The 18,089-nt window shown below is 47.7% G+C and overlaps 1 protein-coding gene across 10 annotated transcripts in view; it reads right to left on the reverse strand.

Annotated features, from left to right (window-relative positions):
• CTBP2 (C-terminal binding protein 2) overlaps positions 1-18,089 on the reverse strand; it is a 164,047-nt gene that overhangs the window by 105,789 nt on the left and 40,169 nt on the right. For 6 of the 10 annotated variants that reach the window (XM_004438882.3, XM_087432827.1, XM_087432821.1 and 3 more), the window contains exon 2: positions 11,366-11,469. The exons of 2 other annotated variants lie outside the window; for them this stretch is intronic. The gene's annotated coding sequence lies outside the window, so the exon portion shown is untranslated. Of the gene's footprint in view, positions 1-11,365; positions 11,470-15,336; positions 15,437-18,089 lie in introns of those variants that run through there. 2 more of the 10 variants (XM_087432822.1, XM_087432825.1) reach the window with 2 other exon arrangements.

Below are 18,089 nucleotides of genomic sequence, written 5' to 3' on the forward strand. Positions count from 1 at the left end.
GAGGCACCCTCCAAATAGGATTCCACATGGTCTCCGGCCCAGTCCCAAGGCACCAGGAAAAGGCCCCCAAATTCCACACTGCCAAGCCCTGGGAAGGACATGGTATGTCTCAGCAAGGTCACAAGTAGATCACAAAAACCTTCTCATATGTTGAAGAACGGAAGCTATTAACTGTGTTACTGGCAAGCACAGATGCTGTCTATATCTAAAAATTCCCAAATAGATCAATTAGCATATTATAAAGAATTTACTTTCATTTTCCCTTGACAGATCATAAAAGCCAAAATACAAAGCTCAGTTTGAAACTGGCAAGTGCATATAGCAGGAGATGCTCTATTAAATGGAGACAACAGCAAAAGAAAATGGCATTTATAATGATTAGCCACCTAATTAATTCTAACAGTAGAATGTCAAAAGCTATAAATCCATTTCTTTGGTAACTGAAGCTCGACATCAAACAAGTCACTTCTGCGCTGAGAAGGGAAGCCCCAGCATCTTCCTGACACTTGCACCCGGCGACATGGCGGCTGCGTCTGTTTTTTAGGTAAGGTACCCAATGTACGTGGAAAAGCAGTGGAAGGCTAGAACCCAGAGGAAATAAATACACATGCACACACACAGAATTGGCAGGAACAAACTCTAAAATTAAAAAAGCTTAAATACTACAAATGCGTGTAACTATTAACAGAGTTCTAGGATATGGATTCATTCCCCGATGCGGCAATTAACCCAGTTTAAAGGGAGACATTCTCAGACTTCTGGCCTGTGAAGAAATCCGGGGGCCTTTTGTGTTTCTTCAACTCGGATGGGGGGGTATATGTGGAGGGGAATTCTACACCAACATTATTACCCTCTGAAACCTGATGCATTTTCCTTACTTGTATGTTTAGAAATTACCGTTTGGGGGAGGAGAGGATGAGTGAAGAGAAGGACATGCAGTATAAGAGCAAGAATAACACGAAACCAAAATTGATTTAATAGATGCAGAGGTGTCCTCCTTCCCACACTCCCTGAACTCTCTTCCTAGATTGCAAATCAAAATCTGCATTTAAATAGAATATTTTTAATGTAGAAAAGAGGAAGCCCTAGGGTACAGAGGTATTGCGTTCAATATCTATGGGCACAACATTGCATTTTAAATGAGATGTCGCATTTTGAAATTTACTGAATATATTACATATTCCAAATTGTCTTGTTATTACTACTATTTTTACTAAATTCTCCTATCCTAATAGGTGGGTTTCTTTTATGGCCAGGACTGTTAATAAAAGTAATGTGATATTACATCATGCTATCAATTGAATCTTGAGAAAAGATTACTCTGATCTGAGGATTTCATAAGCCCGTGGCTCTGATAATTTCAGCCATTATTCAGTGTGAAATTCAAACAGTCTGAATTCATTAACATTGGTTGTTACAAATCTGCATTTTTAGACTTTGCCATAAAATGCAGGAGTCCAAAGCCGGTGACCTGAATCTAACAGCCTTTCATGTGAAGTGGCCGTGCTAACCGGCCTCTCCCAGCCTGGCTCTCAGGATAAAGCCCCATGTGCTCCCCTCTCCACAGCTGACCCGGTCACCGCTGGGGAGAGATGGGGGCTGTGCCGGTCTCAGCCCCACTGGTCACACTTAACGTTCGGGCAAATTGCAGAGACCTCGAGCCATTGACAGCAGAGTGGGGACTCATTCCCAGAGAAGGATGCACATTATTAAACAGGTGCCCAGGGAGCCAGTCACACTTGGGCACAGTACCTTGACACCAGCACCTTGCCTCTCCTGTGGCTCGGATTAGCTCACTCTCACAAAAATAAGAACTCGAATCCAATGTGCAACACGTGGAAAAGGCTTCAGGAACCCTAAACCCTTCATCCTTGATGAAGAAACATCATTAGCAGGTTGATAGGAAAGGGGGATACATCCCACTTCCAGAGTCCCAGGAGGAAAACAAGACAGAATTGTTATGAGAAGGGAAGGCTAGAGTTTTAGTCACCTTTCATCTAAAGATTCATATAACCCTGAGCACAGGTGCCTCCCTGGGAGCAATACACTCTGTACTTCTCCAGCCACGGGCAGGTCACCAGGGCTTCCCCCCCACACTAAGCATATGGCTATCTCCTTTACTGATGCTGCTAATGATGACGATGACGATGATGCTAGCAGTCATTCTTTATTAAGCCTTTACAATGTACCAAGGACTTGCTAAGTGCTCCTCAATGACTGTTTCACTGAACCCCCACACTCTGAGATTAAGCATGTCTACTCACCCGCCTGTGACAGAGCGGGAACCTGAAGCACTAAGCACAGAGGGGTTTAGTTTGCCCAAGGTCAATGCCATGAGAGGCGGCCAAGGTCATGCTGCAAGGATTTCCTGGTACAGCCATTAGGACCCTTCCCCCTACCCATCACCAAGGCCACAGCCAAGTCTCTGCCTCGGCAACTGAAATCTTTACGTTCCCCACGCAAACACAGGAAGATGTGCCAAAGTCATGGGGCTGCTGGAGGGAGCGACTGTTACGATGCAATTCCATACTAAAGAGCTGGGCTGCTTCCCAGCCAAGTCTAAGGCGGCATCAATCTGCTCTGTTTAAACACGCAAGCAGAAGGCTTTTCGGCCTTAAACAGGCCTCTGCGGTGCTGCCACTTAAGCCCGTGGGAGATCACAGTACAAATCAATATGATCCTCCTTCCTAGAGGAAGTTGCAGCCCCATGTCGCGGTTTAGAGGTCATCTTCTGCTGTAATTAGGAAGTGGCAGTGAGCTTCAATTGAATTATGAAAAGCAGGAGTACTGTACTCTCTAAGTTAAGGTTTTTAACAAAAGTGAGACTGGGGCTGTGAGTTACACATGCAGGGAATACCAGCTTCCAAATCTCCAAAGGCAGGCAAAGGAGGCGGCCACAGTGCTAGGTCCAATGAAGGAATTTGATACTCAGGCCATCTGTCCTCCAGTCCCAAGGGACCCGGGGCTATGGGACTCTGGGAGCCAGTCGGGCCTTCTTGCTGTCCTTGTAATCCCAGCTCAGATGCAATCGAGGCAGCTGAACCACAACCCCCATCGCCTATGGGGCTGCCACAAGCATGGCGCCCTCAGATGACAGGAGACTACAGCCCGGTCCCCAAGCCACACAGAATTCAAACTCTCCACCCTGCCTGCATGTACAGGAGGCAGGGCGTGCCTTTGCTTTCCTGCCGTGGAAAACTCAGGAACATGGCTTTATTATTTCAGAACACACACACCTCCCTCAAACAGGTAGTGTAACATGCTGGTTTGCCTTCTGTCTGCAGAAAACACTCCCAGCCAACGCAGAATCAACCCTGCCTTCCAGACAGATGCTGGGATGGGTTCCTGTAGGGGCCCAGCCACTCCACACCTCCCTGGTCCCACCGCAGCCTGGGATTCACTCATTCAAAAAAACAGTCCTGTGGCATGTATAATGTGCAGATCAAATACAGAAAATTAAGGAGACAATGAGGGCAACAGATGTGGCCTCTGCCTCAGAGAGCTTGTGGAAATCACTCTGGAAGGTTCTATGTTAACAGAGCACTGCTCCTAATACAAGTCCGTTTATAACAAACACCTTTATCCAATTTCACTTGATAGAGTCAGAATGCTCAGCGTCAAAAAGACTCAAGTCCTGGGTTTCTGTGCTAACAATGACTGAGGGCTCATACAAACGGTGGGCCACCCTCCTGCACTCAGGGAGTGTGTGGACTCAAACGTGTGAGGGATGGTGGGCACCCAGCAGGGCGAGTCCCAGCAGATTATCAATACCGATTAAGAGACGCAGATGAGGCCAAGGGCAGCCGGAGTCTAGATCTCCCAGGACACAGAACCCACCCTTCCACAGTGCTTCCCACGAATGCTTCCGTTCCTGAGTTCCCCAGCTGTGGAAGCAGATGCCTGTCTTCAGCCTGCAGAAGGGGCGGGATGCAGGTTGCCATGACTGGCTGAACCAAGGGGCATTCCAGAAAACCTGCACTGCCCAGCCTGCGTCCCAGCCTCCCCCTGGAAAAGCGGCAAGGCATGACCTGAGGCTCTGGTATCCTGAATGAAAGCACCACCCAGCTGAACAGCCTCAGCCCAGTGGAAACCGATCCCCCACGCTGCGCTGCCTCAGCTGAATTTTTCAAGGAGTTGCAGGTTACACCCTGCCCAGGCCCACAAAAGTTTCCTTTGAGTTAAACAATGCATAGCTGAACCGGAAGAGGGAAGGCGGCCACAGAAAAGGTGTTGAGTTACAAGGCACAGGAACCAGATATCTTAAGACTCATTTTCTACAAATCTCCTATATTAAAAGGCAGAACAATACTGTCCGATAGATCAAGGCCCCCTCCAAATGGATCCAACTGCATGGAGGCTCACGGGGACATGTGATCCCATCAGCCTGGAGAAAGATGGGAATAGCGGCGGGGTGGACCTGTGTGGAAGCCATTGTTGTTAGTCAGTACACATTCATGAAGCAATGGAAATTGAACACAGGGATCTGATGCTCGGAACTGCTATTCATCCCGCGTTTGTGTTTTTTATCCTTGCATATTAATATTTTTTCCTAATGTTCTATCTTTTGCCATATATAATTAATTTTAACAGCTTCTGCAACTTACCCCACAGGTTGTTGCTGTTTCTTTTCAACAGTATACCGCTGAGAAACTGATTTGTTTGCTCCTGTGTCTAAAGAAACCACATTATGAAATATGTATAAATGTCACGGTTCGGGCTGCTTCTCAGGATAAGTGCAGAAAAACGTTGCATTTTGCCTCCTTGCGCAGGAGTCCACTCATGGCAGATATTCTCATGCATTACCCACAGGCCCACGCACAAAGACCAATGAATTACACACCATTTTCTTTTAAAACCTCCTATTTATCCTTAACTGGTACAAGTCTAGGGGAATTATCTTAATTGCTACGTGGAAAGAATGAATTGCAAATGCGTTCAGTTAACCAAGAAGACTTTATTTTTAACAGCATGGGGCCAGGTGGGAGTTGCCAAGTTTGCCAAAAATAAATGAATCAATCAATAAATAAAGCAAACGTGTGCAGCTGGGTGTTAGACGGACGCCAGGGAAGGAGGAAGGCACAAGCAACAGGCCTGAGGACACAACTTCCACCAGGGACAACTGAATTCTCAGCCATTTCCTAAAGCCTTACTTTAGAAAATGCATTGTCAGGATCCAGAAATCAGATGATGAGAAACACTCTGAAAGTACCCAGGGTCTTTCAGTATCCTGTGGGCTGTTTCTTGAGCTGTACAGTATTTCTTTAGCATTTGTAGCCGAGAAGCGGCTGCTAAGTTGAAAGTAATGCCAGATTACACTTGAACCTGGGGAGGTGGTGTGTGTCTCTCCATAAAAACCTAGATGGGGGCCGGCGCCATGGCGTAGCGGTTAAGTGTGAGCGCCCTGCTGCTGGCGGCCTGGGTTCGGATCCCAGGCGCGCACCGACGTACCACTTGTCAGGCCATGCTGTGGCGGCATCCCTCATAAAGTAGAGGAAGATGGGCACGGATGTTAGCCCAGGGCCAGTCTTCCTCAGCAAAAAGAGGAGGATTGGCATGGATGTTAGCTCAGGGCTGATCTTCCTCACAAAAAAAAAAAACAAAAAAACCTAGATGGAAGTACAACTGAAACTAAGACCTTTTTTTGTGAGGAAGATCAGCCCTGAGCTAACATCCATGCCAATCCTCCTCTTTTACACTGAGAAAGACGGGCCCTGGGCTAACATCTGTGCCTGTCTTCCTTCTCTTTTTTTATATGGGACGCCGCCACAGCATAGGCTGACAAGCGGTGCATCAGTGCGCGCCTGGAATCTGAACCCGGGCCACCAGCAGCAGAGCGCGTGCACTTAACCGCTACGCCACGGGGCTGGCCCTAAGACCATAGTTTTAAAAAATGTTATTAGTCTAATGCATTCTAGGAGTAGTAATAACAAAGGCAGTGGTAACATAAATGCTAAAGAAAAATATTTACACAACGAAATAATCTTTTCCTCTCTCATTAATCACACCTAGAACGCTTGATTAGAGATCCAACATTTTTATACAAGAAAGCTCATTCCCCACCCACTCACAGATCCACAAATACATCCTCAATCTGAACTTACAGTCAACATAAAATGCCATTTCCTTCAACAAGCGAGGCTCTTACCCTGTTGCAGGCCATCACCTCCATCCACACCTCCCGTTCTTCCTCCTTCTAACACATACATGGTCCAAGCCTCAGGGGAATAAGGATCAGTCCACCAACATTGGCCTTTGGTTGTCCCGTAACCTGGGCTGCCATTCCTCCGTCCACTGAGGAAACCAGGGGCGGGGCAGGAATGCCCCCGTCTGGGGCTTGTTCAAGTCTCCATCATGGCTGGCCTTAGAGGGGCTTTCTCTGCACGCTGAGTCCAGCACACAGCCACACCCTCGAGGGCAAGCAGCAGCCCACGGTCAGCCCCACTTCCCAGGGACCAAGTGCTTAGGGGCAGGGACTGACTCCATCACACACGTGAGAACATGACTTCCCAGAGAGCTGTGGCCCTCAGGAGTCCTCACGGACTACAAAGGGATCCCGCAGTACTAGCAAAGTAAGTCACACCCCTGCAGTGTTTCAGCAGGGACAATGGGAAACCTGAGTTTGGGGTTACACAGTTGGTGTCTGAGCCCAGGTCTGCTTGCAGGCTCCACGTGCTGGCAAACGGATCTGAGCATCAAGTTCTTCACTAATAAAATGGGGATCTTAGCCAAGGTCACGAGGATCTTGGGAAGAGAGCTAGGCTACACACCTACGTTTCCAGCATAACGCCTGGATGGTGTGCTCAGTAACGACACAACTCCCGCCCCTCCAGGGGAAAGAGGGCCGGGGTCTCCGCCGGCCTCCTGAAGCACCACGAGGAGCCATCCCTCCCAAGCGGGGCCATCCAGCAGGAGCACAGTTCGGCAGACCCACCCTGGCCAGGAACCTCAGGAAGTATAGGCTTGCTTACTCCAGACAAATGAATGACAGGGTGAAAATTAAGACTCTCTGTTTCATTCTGTGCCTCCCTGGCTGGTAAATCGACTTTGATTAGAACCAGCAGTCACGAGGGGAGGGAGGTGGGCAACAGCACTAACAGAGCAGAAAACGACCCACCAGGAGGAGTCAGGGGCTGAGGGGCTGGGGGCTTGAGTACACGTGACTGTGGACAAGGACGGCCACTGAAAACAGAAATGAGGGGACTGGGTGGATGATCTCTCTGGTCCTATCCAGGAGCCGTGCCCAGATTTTGAGATTCTCAGGAGGAAAGGCCAAGGGCTGAATCAACACCCCCAGGGAACAGCCCCCATGTGAGCTTGGCTCTGCGGCTCAGGAATAAAATCTAAACGAGAACCAGGAACCCAGAGCTCCAGCTGGGCCCCGCCTCCCCCTCCACAGAGAGCTGGCTGAAGCTCCAACAGCCTCTTCCCCACCGCCCCCATCTCAGCATCCTGGCTGTTTCTCATCTAGAGAGTTCCCCTGGAGAAGAAAGGCCCTGCATATCTCCCTCTGGTTTGTGGTTTCCGACACTGGCAGTCGTGCCTCTGGCCTAAAACTGGAGCAGGATCACACCTCCTAATGCGGGCTGGATGGAAGCACCGGACGGCTGATGGTCAGTGCAGGCCAAGAGCTCAGGAGGACCCTGGGAGGTCACAATGCTAGGACCAGCATGGCCATGGCCAGATACCGCCTCTGCTCCTCAACCGTCGACAGTCAGACCCACATCAAGGTGTAGCTTTTGTTTCTGGAGTAAGGCAATACCTTCCCTTCTGTTTTTTGGAGAAGAAATCTGTCCTGGCAGAAACAGGGCAGAGGCCCTAATGACTAGGGAGATGACCTCACCTAACCCTGCTGGCCTGCTAAAACACACACTTCAGATGGTCAGCACAGCCTAGTCCCCATGGCAGCAAGGACCTCCCCACCACCAAGCACATCGTGTCACCAGCAGCCAGGGACCTCCGATCGTCTTTCCCTGGGGCCTCGTGAGGCAGATCAAGCTTCTATATCATTATTGCAATCTGTCAAAATAACACACTACACAAGCTTCTCTGGGTGCAGGCAGCCAGATATGCTGTCATGTCTGCCAAACCACAGCCACCAGTACGCCGCCATCATCTTACAGAATAAAAGCTAAGGGCTTTGATTTGCATTTTCACTTATTTGTAAATACGTAACAAAAAGTGCCTATTGTCCCCTAACGCTTTTGTTAAAATACAAGGTACTTTGGTGCTGCTGCAAATATTAATGTTTAATAACAAAATGGTACAACAAAAACAATGATCCATCTGAACCGATGGAGAACCAACTCTGGTTCCAAGAGAAGTCAGCAAACCACAGGGCATATTGGGTTTTCATTTTATAACAAGTAACAACATACAGAACAGAGTAAAAGCAGAAACAAAATGCAACGGATCTAAATGTAGCATTATTCATCAGTAATGACAAAATCAGTCTCCTGGGGTGGAAAAAGCTGAAGTGTTTGATTTGAAGTTATTTAAAAAAAAAATAAAAGCCACAAACCAAATACCAAGTCTAGAATAATAGGTATATAATGCTTTTAAATTAGGACATACTCAAAAATACTAAGAGGACAAAAATGACGTATAAATGGTTCTAGTGCCTCCAGGTTTGCCATTCCGAGGTTGTGACTTTTCATGAGTTTTGCGTTTTTCATCTACTTCCTTCTCCTCTGCCCACGTTAAAAAAGATCTGTCTAGGCCAGAGACCTCAACAGATGAGCTACCAGGTTAAAATCAACATGTGGTCCTTCCTTGGGTTACAATCGAAGATGCCCATCTTGTGTTGCTATGTATCGCCCACAGGAGGGGCTGAGAGGGCAGCCATCTAAAAAGTGGGGTACAACTTAGTGGGCACAGCGACGAGCCATAGAGAAGAGGTCCAAGGGCTAACATGTGCTTTCTGGGGACACGGAGAACTCCACCCTGTGAGTCTATGCAAGGGTGGTCAGGGGCAAAGGTTAACTGCATGGCAGGATGCCCAGTGCTGGTGGGGCAGCGAGGCCAACAGGCCACAGTCAACGTGGGTGTGGCTGTAGACAACACAAGGCATCCTCTCAGCACAGTGGCCTTGCTCCACTTCTGGCCAATCCAGTGTTGTATGAGCCGTTCAAGCTATTCCAAAATGCTATCAAAAACTGTTAGCTAAAATTATGCCAAAAACACAGAAGTGCTGGGAACCACCATAAAGGCCAAGTGTTTGAGCACGCTCGGTGTTCAGGAAAAATTTATCAGGAGTTGTGTTGCAACTTCATTCTCATACTGGCTGCATTTAGGCAATGTTAATGTTCCTCTTGCTGAGATCGAGACCACTGCTAAACAGAATCCTGCAGTGGTTCAATTATTAGTTGAGTCAAATGAAAATGCCACTATTCAACCATTTTTGATACCGAAAAAGACCATTTGATCCTTACATTATGAATTCCCACATTCTCATCTTTAGAGGCAATAGTTTTCCAACTCTGTGGTGTCTATAAAATGTACCAAGCGTCACTCTGAAGTTTTGACTCTCCAGCCGAGTGACCCCCTAACCGGCAGGTGAGTCTAGGGCACCTTCCGATGAAGGACTTGAGCAGTGGGCGCTGCAGTGCCCGGACATGGAACTGGATGCCTGTGGAAGTCAGACGGATTTCCATCACTGTGACCCAGTGAAAACATCTTCAGCCCCAGCACCCAACACTAGAACTAACACCTGTCAGCCCCAGGCTCACAAAGAATTTGTACAACAATGTCTCTGCCTGAGAATCCTGGGCAGATTCCAGCACACAGGGTCTAAAAAGAAAAGGTTTCTTTTAGAAGAATGAGTGAAAACCAGAAAAGAAATAAACGTTGCCCTTGAAAGGCAAAACTAGATGCATATGGTTGAGCAGCCATCATGACTTACTGATAAATACACCCGTGTTCCCCTCAAAGAAGGTTCAATGATATTTCCAGTCTCTCATCCTCCCACTGATAAGATTCTCAGAATTGTTCAAAGATTACAGAGTCTGCCATGATAAGTAACCCTCTGGTGAACTACATCTGCTGTGGCCTTTGGCTGGGCAAACCTTCTCAGATCACTCCCAGTAAAGGTTTCCAGACTTCTACACCAAGTTAAATCTTAAAAGGTGGGGGATCATGGGGACCATCCCAGTCCAACTACTCAATTCACAAATAAGGCTTCCAAATGCCCAGAAGAGGTGACCTACTAGTGAGCAGGGTTGGCTGGTGAGCAGGCTCGGCAGGCCTGGGTCCCAGGTAGCTGCCTCAGTGTCCCCAGCTGACCCTACGTCACAGGAACAGGGAGGGAGACACACAGTGAGACCCTTCCCGGGGCCACAACCCATTCTGCTAGTTGAGTTCAGGCTAAGGGTCAGCTTGGCTGCCCCAGGCAGCTGCCCACTGGTGCTCACAGCTCTGAGGGAAGTTAGGTCTAAAGTCCACGGTGGTGAACTTGACCTTTCTCTGAACCAGAGACTCTGTCCTATTCAACACTTAAGGGAACAAGCCTAAGGGTTTGACAGAAAGGACACTGAGAAAATTTGCTCACACACTTTTTTCTTGCTTTAAAACGACGTTGTTAGCTCAAGGAGAAAACATTTTCTTTTCAGCAGGATAAAAATCAATCACTTCTGAGAAGTTGCCACTTTGAGACTTTGAGTAAGATTCACGTTCTGTGACAAACGGCTAAAGGCATGTTGAAACTAAACTCGAGACCCCCAAACCTTGCTATGGGTGGAGGACTGAACTGTATCAATCGATATTTTCTCAACCACACTCCAAACGCGTGCAGACAGAATTGAATGCTCTCCTCAGCGCACACCCACACTCCCAGTCAACTCCACCAGAAAAAATCATTCTATGTTCAAGACATCCTTGAGGCTGGTAACTCTAAAAATCTAAGCTCATTAAAGATGTGCCATCATCAGCAAGCTGTTTTCTTTCTAAAGACGTCCATCTACCATTTTATTTGAGCCACTGGGGTGGCATGAGACTATTTCTCTAATTCACTTTTATTCTTTGTAATTAATATGTCGAGAGCTTCTGACACGACTTCCATTCTGACTGAAGTTTCCTAGCCGTATAATTTTCATTGTCTTATCTCTATAGCAGCAGCAGCAGCAGCAGCAGCAACAATCTGTATACTGAACTATATTGCTTCAGAGTTAATTACATGTATTTTGCTTTTGATAAATGAAAATACCAGATGCAATTAATTGAAAGACAATCAATATGATCCTGCTATTAGACATCCCAATGAAACATCCAGAGGCTGCTGGCGATCCATAGCCATCAACTAATTGAAAACACATTCCAAAGGGGATTTTAGAAAACCTGAACTTTTACCTGGAGATATTTTACAATAACTCACCAATATAAATCTGTCCACAAACTCTATAGTTCACACGACGGGCTGTCCGTCTTTTTAAGGGAATCCAGCTTCATTGGTTCAAAACCATTTAAGGCGCTGAAACCCTGAAAGCAAAATGAATTGGGTCAGTGACACTGAAGCAGTGATTCTTTGTTGTTGTTTACATCTAGCCATCCTTTAATTGCATTTTTCCAATGCCTTCGATTCTAAGATACCAGAAGTTATTAAATGGTTTCATTAAAAATACTATTTGTCTTGCTTTAGTCACACACCAGGCCAAATTAAACAGTAGAGCACCAGAACAAATGAACCCTTTCCATCTATTTTGACACGAAGCCAAGTGTGCAAAACCAGAAGGTGATACTGTGTCATCACCGTGAAAACGTCATTTAGCTTTGTTCACATCTCCAGTAGCAAGCAAAGGGACAAAACAATCGATACTTTCAAGCAAAAAGTATTACTAACTGTTTGAGAGATGTGGAATTATAAAGTGCAATTTATAAGCCTGTGGTTTATAAGTTATAAGTGCCATTAGCATAAATGCTGACAATTGTTAATCCACTGTAACTCTGATTAACGGTCGCAGTTGTCCATTAACAGAAGGCATTTTAACTTACTACTGAAATTGATTACTCAGTTATGAATTCAATCCTAATGTTCAATAAAATTGCACTTTCTTGGCAAATGCAATATGAAATGAGGTGATGCATTAAACAGCACTCACATTTATTTTACTATATGTGGAATGAAGAGGAAATATATGGTGCCATCATGTTATCTGAACCACTTCCTGTACACACAGAGCTGTGGGAGGGGCAGGGGGGAAGTTACTTGTCCTGAGGCGGAAAGAAAAGGCCAACCCCTAGGCAGCAGACACGGCCAGGTGTCTTTTCTGTGGTTTTCCCATGAAGAACAGACGGAGTTTCAACATTGGAGTTGCTATGCGACTGGAGTGTCCGTGCTTTAAGTACTTTCTCAAGTCTCATGAGAAAGGAGAGGTACGCTTCACGGAAATGAACTGCTGTGGCCAACACTGGCCATTTCCAAGTCTACCTTACGATCAATCAGGATTCAAATGGTATTATTTTAAAACGTGTAGGAAATAACCATAACCAGCGTTCCAGCTACACTCGCCTTTTCAAACCATTCAAATCTTAGGAAGCTAAGATACAGTTAATATAGTTTCTCTTCTTTTAAAACAACGGGCTAATCTCTTGAGATCCAATCCTGTGATGTCATGCCCGATTATGCAGCAAGTCCAAGAAAGGAACCACTGGACCTCTCAGGTCTGTCCACTCCCCATTCCAAAGAAAACCATATTGCTGTGTTCTTCTCTATGTAATGCAATGAAGCAGAGCATTCGAGGGCTCTGACACCAGCCAGCTCCTACTTCACAACTACAACCAAGTCAATGGCAGGAACGGTTCTGAAGAACTACTCAGGAAAAGGGAGGCCTCCCTAGTCGGGGTTACCATATACCCAAGGTCAAGAAGTAATTCATCCTAACTGTGCCCGCACACCACCTCATACCCCAGACTTTCTAATTCAAGGAAGTTGTGTGGGGAGGGGCAGGCGCAGAGACATTTCAGCCTCTTAAGTACTAGGAAGGGAGGAACAGGTATAGGCTCTCAGTAGTCTCAAGCCTCTAAGGACAGAACAGTTTCATGTTAACTTAGCACCTACTAGAGCCAAAGAATCATCTTTTTAAGGTGGTGACAGCTTGCCTAGCAAACTCCTACCCACTCTTCAAAACTCATCTCATAGGTATCTTCTATAACACCTTCCCTGCTCTGACTACCAGGCTGCTACATCCCCTGCCCATCCCCAAGTCTCTAACTGTTCAACACCTTGATTACATTATATTCATCTCTGGATTTCTCCATATCTGGAACATAGCAGGAAATCAAATATTTAACTAATTCACTGCATAAATGAATTTATATTCCCTGTATAGTATTGCTTGTCCTTGTATGTCACGAGCTTCCTTTTTCCTTCTATTTCCAATGTTTTGCACAGTAGACACTCAAATGTTTACGGATACATAAAGAATTTCCAAAAATACAAGAAAGTTATACATATATATATATATCAGAAGAAGGGAGGGAAGGAAAAGGAATTAAGGAAGTCGGTAATGTCTGTAACATTACTTCTTGTTTTTAAACAAAGATCTGAAGACAAATACGTAACATGCTAACATCTATCTGATCTTAGTGATAGGTACAGACTCTTAATTTGAGATACTTCATAGTAAAATTAAACAGGAAATAGACAACTCTGCCCGTGCAGAAGGCTTCACAGAGGAGGTGATGTTTCAAGGAATTTCAAGCCAGAAATTCGGGAGAGCCTGCAGACTGCCCAAGCGAACGGTAATAGCTTATTTAACGGATTAAGAACATGAAAAGGCTTGGAAGACCATCAGAATCTTTCAAGTGAGCGCCCACTGTTACTTGAAGGTGGAAAGAAGTACTTAGAAAAACTGGAGCTACAGAAAGGCTAAAAACTCAAAAACAGTTGTTTCAGTAGATTCTTTTTTTTTTTTTTTTTAAAGATTTTATTTATTTTATTTTTTTCCCCCCAAAGCCCCAGTGGACAGTTGCATGTCGTAGCTGCACATCCTTCTAGCTGCTGTATGCGGGACTCGGCCCCAGGATGAACAGAGAAGTGGTGCCTCAATGCGCACCCGGAATCCGAACCCGGGCCACCAGCATCGCAGCGCGCGCACTTAACCACCAAGCCACAGGGCCGGCCCTCAGTAGATTCTTGATGGCAGTACAATGCGGACTAGTGCCCCCGCAGATTCGCCAGGGGAGATTTTCTTGGCAGGATTTCTCTAAGAACTTCCAGGAGTATACAACTGGACACAGAAATGACTTAGCTGATTAAAATCACCACTGCTCCTAAACCAGCACCCACAGGAGCCGAAGCAGGCTGTTCCTCTGAGTAATTCAGCCTTGGTGAGTATGTGCCAGTCAGCTCCCAGCTGAGTCGGCTGCTTCAAGCCAGGGAGAAGGGCTCCTAATTTTGGCCTGTACCAATCAACCTGGGTGAGTCTATTCAGCATCACTTGGCAAACGTGTTCCACCCACAGTTGATGACAACGAGGGGCGGGCACACCCCCCACACCCGCAGGAGAGGAACAGCAGTGCCCAGAGCCTGGAGGAGTCTGAGCCAGGCCACGGACCAGGGGCTTTCTACATATCGGAAACTAACGAGTAAGGACACCTTGCCTACAAGGGTCTCCTCCACCTGGAGTTTTAGTTTCTCCTATTAAGTCAGGCATACGAAAATTACACTTTAGGTATATAGTTAAGTCCACTTTTCTGAAACTGAATGAGATGAGCCCCCTGGAAAATCTGATGAGACCCTAAGATTAGCTCTAAAAAGGTCTGGAAGGGGGCCTGAGAGGCTCTGCCCTGACTCATTCCAGGAGGACCAGTCCTGCCCTCAATGGAACTTCAGCCATCTTCTGGAACCGCTCCTGTGTTCTGCTTCCGTGCCCTGCACAGAACCGAGGCCCTCCACTACCCAAACTGTAGAGCGAGGAGAGGGCATATGGGCGGCTCAGCCTGGGCTCTGCCAGCACCACCATTCCACCTGGCGATGGCTCACTTATATAACCAAGTGCCCACTTACTCTGCATGTATTATTCCTAATGCTGTTTCTTGCGTCCAAGGCTTTGATGTGCCAGCTCTTGTTACCACTCGGGGCCTGCCTGAACCCCACCTGGATTCCTTCCTTGGACTGACTCATATTTGGGTCATTTAGGCTTGAAAACGCCCGTCTACTGTCCTGCCACGGGTGGTGGGGCTGCTTCACTCCCTGCTTCCGAGTGCAACGCCTCCTGCCTCCTCTTCTCCAGGGTGGCCAGTGAGCAAGAGCGCGCTGGGCTTGGGCTTATGAGAAGGAGAAAAGTCCCCAAGTGGCAAACATCGACAGACACGGGAGGACTAGGCGCCAGGGAGAGCACCAACCTTATCTGGAAGCTGCGTGCGGCTTCCACGGGTCTCGCGGTCTCGTCCCACTTCGCACTGTGCTCATCTCGGATCCAGGGGGCCCCATTAACATTTACTACTTAAACAGAAAACAAGAAAGTAGTCCGCAAAATGATCCCTTAGACAATCACGAATTTACTGCAATAAAGGAATACTGGTAAGGGACAGGGAGAGAGCGTGGCGTTGCCAGGACACCACACAGAAGAATCCCAGGGCCCACGGGCCAAGATGACCAAGTCCTTGGGACTCTGTCCCGCCTGAGATGGAGGAGACGGCATCTGCTTCACAGGTGTTAGAGCCTTTTCAAAGAGACGAGGAAGTTGGGCCTGGGGCCTGCAAACAGCAGGTACTCGATAAATGCTAGTCACCATCAGACTTGGCACACTACTCCAGGACAAAGTTGTCATCATCAGCATCTTCTAAGAACCAAACTCATCTCTGCCCAAATCCTGAAGCAAATGGCTCATATTTGGCACAAGAATCCAACACTCCTCAGCGGGTCACTGAGGATACGACACGCTCCCCCGGAAGGGTGACCGCATCCTCGCCTGAGTCCTGTGCAAGCAGGGCCGTGCTCTGAAAAGGAACAAGGGACTGGGTGAAGAGCCATCCAGAATCCCAGCCTTCTCTCTTATAAATGTTCTCTTGGCACAGATGCCACTGGCCCGCCCTCTCAAGAGGGCGCCCGTTGTTATCAAATTCACAACTGAGCCCTGCTAACATGACGCATCAGTACTCCAGGAAACGCCCCACCTTCCACAGCTGCGAGGCCCCACCTCAGGGCATCGTGCTGCCCAGCCGAGCCTCAGGGCAGGGCTGCCGGGACTTCAGGAATGACTTGCCCATGGGGCTGCTGCCCAAAGGGACCCACAGAAACGGAACTTGAGCCACAGCTCCAGAGAAGGCTCACCTCACCCTGCCGAGGAGCCCATCATGCCCTGGAGGTCCACGTGTCCAGGCCCATGCAGGCCCTATTTCAATCTACTCACCCCTCCTGCCACAGACACTGGCCCCTTGGTACTGTTCCGGGGTGTCAGCCTGTATGAGAGGGGACCATGATAGGCACGTGAGGGCCTGGGAATTGGGTGCCAGGGGCCTTCCCATGTATCCATAGCAGGTCCTCACAACTAGCTCGAGGTCAAGGGTGGCGGGCGGGGAAAAGGCTCAGGCAGCCATAGAACCCAGAAGTTCACCAAGAAACCAAATGCCCGCCCTCCAAAACTGACCTGCTTGCGTCAGCAGCAAGTCCCCCTGGCCAGGTGCAGACACGCAGACAGCGTGCGGGCGTTAACGAGGCCACACGCAGCTGCAGCAGGCGCGCTTTCCACAGGACGCCGTGAGCAACCCGGCCCCTGCTCCAGAATGACGAGGGACGGGCACTGGGCTCTCTGTTCCTCCCTCACCCCATCCAGGTAACCAGCTCCTGGTTCACACACTGGCCACTCTCAGCAGGTCTCTCACTCTTGCACCGAGGGTGACTTTCCACTCCCTGAACTCCCACCTTGTCTGCCCTCACTCTTCAGGGTCACTGGGAGGCTGTGCGGTGCAAAACGACCCATGCAGAAATGAGACAGCATCAGGGCTGCACTGGCAGACTGGGCAGGGAGAGGTGAGCTGCAGGCTGGGGGGTTGCTCGGTGCACAGACGGGCATCTCTGAGCAACATGGGGGGTGCGAGGGGCCGGCAGCTGCTGGCATGTGGCCACTTCCACCTCTGCCCCAGGGCTCAGCATGCTGGGCCACACACGTGTGATCTGCTTTCTAACCAGGACCTCAGCTTGACACTGAGGCACAAACCCAAGTTGCCTGGGATGGTGCCCCCACTCCCTCCCCACATGTATTTACGTGCCTGCCCAGCCTTTAATTATTAACTCACCCCCAGAAAGGCCTAGCCCATCAGGCACGACAACGCAGTGTGGAATTCTGGTTTGGTCGTCACAGGGTAAAAACCAAGGAAACAGCAACATCCACCGAGAGCTAAACATTCCCTGACATCGGCCAAGACAGAATTAACACGGTGTGATCTGAGACACCTTCACCTCAGTGTAGCCAGGTTATTCCTTCCCAGGATTCAATTCCACTTACTATCGCCTAATAATAAATAAACCATATTAATTAGCTTTGAAACAATTATCCTTTATTCAGGGGGAAAAAACCCAACCCTGAAAGCTAATTCTTTCCATGTCCCTACACAGCCCACGTTGGCATCGAGACACTTAAGGTCAAATCAACACTTCATTATAATCCCCGGATGTCCAAGAGTTTCAACTTCAATGAGAAAAATACCCTCCAGGCAGAAACTTTACATACACAGTCTTTATGGGGAGAATGCTTATGGAAATTTTGTAATATTAAATATGTTCAGCTGGTTTTAAGTTTTAAGAATGTGAAAAGGACCAACAGCCAAGATTTTAGAACTCTTGTCTTCAAATATAAGGACAGCCAGTAGAAAACTGTAAGGGAAGTCTTGGAACTCTGCCACTTTTTTAAAAGAAAACAAAATAGGATATTTTCTTAGCACTGTCTCAGATGTAGTCGATTAATGCGTCCATTCCTCTGCTCTTTCAGCTTTTTACTTATGTACCCTTCAGAGACAGCCAATTGGAGACAGGCTAGGTGACCTGGAGCAGCCTCATAGCACTAGCTGGGCTTCAATCTGCTGGAGAAATGCTCTGTTCTAAGTGGCTCCAGAGATGGAGAAATAAACAAGAACATGAGGCTGCCAGATTGGAG

The sequence above is a fragment of the Ceratotherium simum genome, chromosome 6 (assembly GCF_057802395.1).
Source record: "Ceratotherium simum simum isolate JZ-2026a chromosome 6, ASM5780239v1, whole genome shotgun sequence".
NCBI lineage: Eukaryota > Metazoa > Chordata > Mammalia > Perissodactyla > Rhinocerotidae > Ceratotherium > Ceratotherium simum.